The sequence below is a fragment of the Podarcis vaucheri genome (genome assembly GCF_965113315.1).
Source record: "Podarcis vaucheri genome assembly, chromosome: 10".
Taxonomy (NCBI): domain Eukaryota; kingdom Metazoa; phylum Chordata; class Lepidosauria; order Squamata; family Lacertidae; genus Podarcis; species Podarcis vaucheri.
In genome coordinates, this window is record NC_138748.1 from 37,049,342 (window position 1) to 37,057,434 (window position 8,093).

Below are 8,093 nucleotides of genomic sequence, written 5' to 3' on the forward strand. Positions count from 1 at the left end.
CAGAGACCACACACACACACACACACACACACACACACACCATTTCCAGAAAGGTGAACAGCTGGTGTGTTACCTTTGGTTGACGTAAATTAGGTGTGGGGCACAGAATCTGGTTGACAGGCTGGATCTTGAACTTCCTCACTCTCCATGAACCACTTTGGGAAGGGGGCAAGGCTTTCAATGATGGCCTCCATGATGGCAGGTGGCTCAACTTCAAAGGAGAGATTTGGGGACACACTCAAAGGATGCATACAGACATGGAACTTATTGCATTCGTATTTTTGGATGTAATGGTAGCATTTCTGCCCCAGTTTCTACTTTTCCTTTTACCTTGCAGTACCTGTTGGAACTGTAGCTTTTTGACTGATAGTCCGCCATGTTATACTCAATTTCACTCACAGCAGTGGGTGTGGTGTGACACAGCAGCAAATGTCCTCAAACAATGTCACCGCCCTTCACCCTTTCTGTGCAATCACACTTCTGTTTCCCCATGATTCATCACAAAGTATGCCAAAATGCCATCCAAAACTTCCATTTCAGGAGTGGTGAGACAGATCCATGAAAACCATGGGAAACGTACAGTGCAAAACTCCCACGATATTCCAGGTTGCAGGGGCTGCAAACAGATTTTGTTCTGGAAACAATAAGCTTCTGCTAAATTCTGCTAGATTTCCAGAGGTGGGTTTTCTGTCCTGCGCAAGATCACATAAAATGGGGGAATTAACAGGGAAGGAAATGTTGCTAAGATGGAATAAAGTAATGTCAGAATGTTGTTTTGCCTCCTTGGCTGCCAGGGACAGGCAGGAAGGTGCACCAAGGAGGTGGGAAGGCAGGAAGATGATCCAGAGGAAGGGGCCAGCAATTTGTGGGGTTCTATGCCACCCATGAGGCAGGAGTCGTTCGTCATTGCTGTGGTACCTTCTTGACTCAGTGTCCAGTGTGGGTGAACCAGTCGCACTCCACTATGTCTGCCTCTGGGACTACCCACCATGAACAGCTCCATCTTGTTGGGAATAACTTTCATTTTGCTCCCCTTAATCCAGCCTATTATTGTCTCCATTCCAGTCATTCAGAGCTAATGTCTTCCAATAAGATAGAAGTGAAATTACTGCAAAGCAGCATCACTTTCCCCCAGCCCACACTGAAGAACAGCAAGTTCAATGATATCAACAGCTACTGGACAGTTAGTCTAGGACAACTAACTGGATCATAAACTCCTGTCTTCCTGTGGTCATGAATTCAGCTGAATGTCTAAAGAGAGCAAATATTTCTTTCCCACATCTCAGATTTGTTGCATACATTCATACATATTTGTAGAAACACAATAACACATGCTGCATTCAGTTGATAAATACAAAAACTGGTAAACGTTCTTAAAAACATCCAGAAATAGCTCTGTGAAAAGCTGAAATTTTCAATTGCTTATGTGAAAGCAAAGAAGATGAGTATCTCATATTTGTGTGGCTGATAATATTCATGTGTGCTCAAAACAGTCACTGTAAAACCTAGTACAGTGGTATCTTGGTTTACAACCATAATCCGTTCCGGAGGTCCGTTTGTAAACCAAAACATGTTGTAACCCAAGGTGCACTTTCGCCAATGGGGCCTAAAAAAAAAATTGTCCATAACCCCCCCAAAATGGGTTGTAATCCAAAAAAAGTTTGCAAACCAGGACACGTACTTCCAGGTTTGACGTGTTTGTAATCCAAAACGTATGCAAACCAGACTGTTTGCAAACAAGGTACCACTGTACCAAGATTAACCAAGTGCCCAGGTGGACACCACAGTAATAGGACAGAGATGTTATACTTACATGGACTTTGTATGGCTTTACCCTGGGGCAAAGCTATGCCTATAAGGCAGAATTTCACCCTTATTTACAGAGAACTTAAAAGAAAAGTAATCATGTAGCAGAAACTTAGTTAAAGAATGCTGTGAAAGTTAAAAGAGACCTATCAAACCTGTTCTGGTCCTTGTAAAATATTTAAAGATTGAGTCAATGATGAAAGATTTTGTAGAGCCTTAAGTATTTCTTCCAACCACCCATTGCTTTTCAGCAAAAAAACGGTTTTCAAAGCCTAAGAAATGGTTATATTTTCCTCCCCTATTTGCACATCGTATCTTAAGTACTTGGCTTGGGTTTACCGGTAGTTTACGGTATATCTGAACAGGCAAGCCTTGTTTTCTATGTAGCCCCCAATCATCTCATTTTGATAGTTTAAAGGGTTTTTGGGGTTCATAATATACCACATAAAGGAGAATATACTTTTCCTATAACTATCGTATTAGGACCTAGTTCTGCGTCACCTATGTGAATTCTAGAAAAATTCAAAAATTGTAATAAGGTGACGCTAAACTCCCATTGATTTAAATTGTTCTTGATTTTCCCATTGATGTAAGGAAATTTGTATATTGACCCAGAAAGACAAGTTTGAAAGACTTGAAAAGGCTTTATGACAGTCTTTCCTACATGTGATCACTGCTACCCACTTACAGGAGAAGCACTATTTGAAGCAGTCATTCTGCTTCTCCTTTAAATGAAGGAGAATAGGGGCAGCTGCTTCAAAGAGTCCTTTTGAATAAGGCTTTAAAAGAGCCCTCACCCTCCTATTTTGGCCTGACATGGGAGCGTGGTGGCTGTCTTAAAGCCATTGCAAGTCCTCCCACACTTTCCTTTTAAGCGTGTTGTCATGTGACTCACAGGTGGGTGGCCCCACCAAAGTACCACATTTGACCCATGAGGCCAAGCCTCATGGCCTGTGGAGGCCACATGTGGCTTGAGGAATCCTAAAGGTTTTCCCGCTCCATCTTACATTCTTAATTCAAGTGTGCTTTGGCTTAAATCTTGAAGCAGGGAATCTGAGTATCAACATCCAAATTGCATCTCTTCACATTGTAAGAGGAATTGTTGGACTCTATAGATTTTGCTAATATGATGTTTCAAGCATCTTGCCAGGTATCATTTTAAGTAAGTCACTCATCATTATTCACAGTGTTCCAAATATCCTCAGGTATTCTGAGAAGCCAGAAGACATTCCAGGAAATTCACAGGGCTCATTTGCCTATGTACTACCAGAAGCAACTGAGAGACAAACCTGTTACTGAAAACAGAATATGTAAATTTTAATATAATCTGTTTTCAGTAACAGGTTTGTCTCTCACAGTTGCTTCATTATACTAAATTTTAGTATAATCAAGTAGCAAGTTTTGTATACATGAAAACTGTATCACGAGAGAAAAGTTTTTGCCCCATTTGTTGTTGTTATTGATTTTGTTCAACAACTAATATGTTTTCAGTCATATCTCAGAATTTAATTATTTTTTTAAAAAGCTGAATAAAACCATCTGCTTTTCTTCTGGTCATTGGATGCGTGGGGATAATGAATTTTGCAAAGGAGATATTTGCTTTCAACATTTTCCAGTTATCCACTGTCAGACATTGCATAATGGAAACATGGTGGAGTGGAGAGACATGGTTATTTCTGGATATAAACTCTATAGGAAGGCTACAAAAGGAAGTATTGGAGGTGGTGTCAACAGGGCATTCAGTTGGCCTCTGTGAATAGGATGCTGGACTAGATAGGCCTTGGGCTGATTCAGCAAAGTTCTTCTTAGGATCTTACGCTCTTGAATTTTGTCAGAAATAAGATGCACAATTTCACATGGAATCCTTCAAACAAGATAATGGCCATGATTTTTGGTATATTTAACCTTAGGATGGTTAAAGTCGCAGCATTTCCAGAGCAGAAAACAGCTCATTATTCTAGTCAGACAGACTATTGCTACTGCCCTGAAAACCACTTCTGAGACTTGCTCAGTGTGAGCAAACAGATGCTCAAGAACATCACACTGACCTTATTTTTCATTCTTAATTAAAGCCTGACTTGAACAGTCAATTGCAGTGTCACATACTTGATTCAAGATCAGTCCAAGACGGCAGGTTTTAATGTTGCTATAATCATGCAGGAATATGACTCCAAGACGAACATCCAATTCCAATTAATCTTGCATAAGGAAGAGCAGGCTGAAATGATTTAGGAGAAAAGGGAAATATGGACACTTGGATAGCTTTTAAAGGAGTTTAGACAAATCCAAGGGAAGATGAAGATGTCAATTATTATTTTTAGACACTATGACTCTAAAACTACCCTCCAGTATTGACTTCTATATGCCAGTTGCTGGGAACAGGGGCTGCACATCGTATTTTGAAGGTGTCCTCCCACCAAAGCCTTGACACCAGGGTTGTGTCATGACCCCTGGGTTCTGACAAGATCTCACCAGAAGCTGCTACTGTTGCTGCTTCTCCTTGCTTCTGCAGTGCCTCCATGGTTGGCACCCGCCCCTCCCACTAGAGAAGAGAGGAGAGGAGCTCCATAAGTGGTTTCTGGTGAGATCTCATACGGCTCTCAAGAGATCACAGCAGAAGCCTCCACTACTACTTCTTGCTTCTCTGACACCACTGCAGGTGCCCCTACCCCGGCCTCCTGTGACTGGAGACGTGGGAAGATGTGAGAGCCCCATGAGATCTCACCAAAACCCCCAAACTGCCACTGCAGCTGTTTCTCCTTCATTCTTCAGTGGCAGGTGGCAGGCAGCACTCATGAAAAGCCGAGGAGACGCAGTGGTAGCAGTGGCTTCTGGCAAGATCTTCACAAAATCTTGTGAAGAACTGCAAGACCTCACTGGAAGCCGCCACCACTTCTCCCCACTTCTCTGGCAGTGCCAGGGTTGTGGATGAATGAGGAGCCACCCCTGAGAATCCACTGCCTGAGGTGGCTGCCTCAGTCTACCTACAGCACTTACAGGGAATCACAAGTGAAGAGAGCGATGTTGCACTCAGGTCCTGCTTGCAGAATTCCCATAGACATCTGATTGACAGCTGTGAAAACATGATTATGAACTAGATGGGCCTTTGGACCAATTTTCTCATTAATTTATGGAGAGTGTAGGGTGGCGGGGAAAGTGAGATAAATTTTCAGTACATCAGTAATTTAAACATTAGGCCCTTCACCAGTCTGTTTTCACATCAAACTTTATTTATTTAGAATCATTTTTTTCCCCAAAAACTGTATTTCCAGTTCTCCGGGGGAAAACCTTAAGTGCTTCAGCTTCTTATTAACATCTCTTTGTTTGGGTTTTTTATTTTTATTTTATTAAAATGTATAATGTATTTACTTTTTTTTAAAAAAAGATAATATATATGCAATTGTTTTAACTGCTTTATATATGTAACTGTGTTGCAAATTGCTTCAGGATGCCTCTGGGGAAGTGATTAATAAATGACAAAAATATTTTTATTTTTATTTAAAAAAACTCCTTTTCAGTGATAGACTGTCTCAAAGTACAGCCTAATCTGCAATATAACTCACTTGCTGGCTACAAATAAAGTAAGGCATCTCCTTTCTAAATTAAGTACAACTATTAGTTCAGCTACTTATTTATTTTGGAATGCAATGCTTCACACTTTAAGTTATGATGCAACCAAAGATCAGAACTTTCAAGTCCTGATGATTTCAAAAGAAGATGAATGTAAAGCCTGCCTGGGCAGACCAACTCTATACTCCTGAAGTGGGAAGGAGACACTTATAGCGATCTAGTGGTGGTCTGATACGCACCTCCCTTTATACATTCACTCTGCAGAAGTGGCAATGGGGAAAGTGTTGCAGAGAAGAAGCCCAACCACAGAATGGAATACACACGCTCCAGCCGTGCCTCTGGTGTCCATCGCAACACCATAGGCCGCCAACAAGCATGAGCTGCAGTGCGGACAAAAGGGGCAAGGAAGGAGCCCTCCCCCCCCCCACTGAGGCATGGCTTCTGAACATCCCACCCCATCCCATGCACAGCATGCAACCAGTGGCATGGCAACAATCGACTCTCTTCCACTGTGTGTATTTTCATGTCCATGTCAGCACTGGGAGTTGCCAGAAAGTCCTACACACAGTGGTTTGAATCCCCCTTTACCATGGATCCCTGCAGACTACTACTACTACTAATAATAATAATAATAATTTATTATTTGTACCCCACCCATCTGGTTGGGTTTCCAGCCACTCTGGGTGGTTTCCAACAAAGATTAAAAATACATTAAAATGTCACACATTAAAAACTTTCCTGAACAGGGCTGCCTTTAGGTGTCTTCTAAATGTCAGGTAGCTGTTTATCTCTTTGACATCTGCTGGAAGGGCGTTCCACAGGGCGGGCGCCACTACCGAGAAGGCCCTCTGCCTGGTTCCCTGTAGCTTTGCTTCTCGCAGTGAGGGAACCGCCAGAAGGCCCTCGGCGCTGGACCTCAGCGTCCGGGCAGAATGATGGGGGTGGAGACGCTCCTTCAGGTACACTGGGCCTAGGCCGTTTAGGGCTTTAAAGGTCAGCACCAACACTTTGAATTGTGCTCGGAAACATACTGGGAGCCAATGTAGGTCTTTCAAGACCAGTGTTATGTGGTGTCGGCAGCCGCCCCCAGTCACCAGTCTAGCTGCCGCATTCTGGATTAGTTTACTGACTAGGACAGAGGAGACATGAATTCATGCTCCACTCCTCTTTTGATTGCCAAGCCAGCATCAGTCTGGTTGGAGGTAAAAGAGGAGGAGCTCTTTGGATTCAAGATGGACTGTGCAAGCTCCACAGAGAAGCTCTCTGCTCTTTTACCACAGCAACAGACAGAAAGGAGGGACTTTATTGGGAGTGGGCACTCCTGCGCATAGCAATAAAAGACATAGCTACATATCACATTTGCATGTGTTCATTGTAGTTCTGTTTATTGAGGTATGTAATTTACAGCCTATTGTTATGTGGCCCCTGAGGCAAGGAGATAAGTAACGATACAGCCTTTAGAAGACATCTAAAGGCAGCCCTGTATAGGGAAGTTTTTAATGACTGATGTTTTATTATGTTTTTATATATGTTGTAAGCTGTCAAGAGTAGCTGGAGCAACCCAGTCGGATAGATGGGGTGTAAATAATAACAATTGTTTGATTTAATTTAATATATTATTATTATTATTATTATTATTATTATTATTATTATTATTATTATTGTTGAATAGGATGTCCCAATTTTCTTCAAAGAAATGTTGGAAGGTATGTAACGTCAATCCCAGGGTAGGTTACAGCATTGTGTGTGTGTGTGTGTGTGTGTGTGTGTGTAACCTGATAAGGTTACCAGATGTCCCCGTTTCCCAGGGACAGTCCGCAGATTTACAAATCAGTCCCCTGACAAAATCCATCTATTTAGTAGGAAGTTGAAAAGTGTCCCTGGATTCATTGAAAATAAAATCTGGTAACCTTATAACATGACCAAATAAGCACTCTGAAAAAATCAAACTACTACAACAATGGATTACAGCAGCACGAGGATGACAAAATATCTCCTCCAGTCAAGCGAACCAAATGCCTGCATAAATAAGAAATGTCTTTCCCAGACACCTAAAACCCACCAGGGTTAAATTTGAAATATTGCATATAATATAGTTTCACAAATTAAAAGCAGTCACTACAATATAAATAGAAATACACCATATCAGATAAGACAATTTTGACAATGTGAGCCACATACCTGTTTTCAATCTGCTTTCCAGGTTTTAGCTGTTGGTGGGCAGCTTCAATGCCCACCTGCCCTTTCTTCTTATGGTTTTTTATTAGGACCAGAGGACCCTTCGAATAGGGGACTCTCCTCTGCATAGGACGAGAGAGAGCCACTCTAAATTAAGGCTTAATTGAGTTCTGTGAATTAACACACAGACAAACACCACAACTGGGCTTGAATGGAGAGTTAAATATTCTCGAAGCAAACTTTCTGTGAACTTTGTGCCTCGTTAAGTTAAAAATTACTCTCAAATGTCCAATTTAATGGAGGAATCCCTTGAGAACATCTGGGTTACAGGTGCTGGATGAGGGTGTCTATTTTTCCCCCTTTCCAGGTTATGAAGAAAAGTGAATGAAAAGATAGATGTGTGTAGAGACACTTTAATAAGTTTTGAGGTCAAGAGTGAAATGGACTGAAACTGAGCTGTGTAACAGATCAAAATGAGGAAGGGGAAAATGAGTATGAGAGAGAGAGAGTGTGTAACTTCAACAAGCAAGAGGGCGTGA

General features: G+C 41.7%; 1 protein-coding gene across 1 annotated transcript in view; it reads right to left on the reverse strand.

The window, feature by feature from the left end:
* The window catches only part of KITLG (KIT ligand), a 108,043-nt gene extending 100,315 nt beyond the window's left edge, over positions 1-7,728 (reverse strand). The window contains exon 1 of the mRNA XM_082241042.1: positions 7,558-7,728. The gene's annotated coding sequence lies outside the window, so the exon portion shown is untranslated. The remainder of the gene's footprint in view (positions 1-7,557) is intronic.
* Between the last annotated feature and the right edge of the window lie 365 nt (positions 7,729-8,093).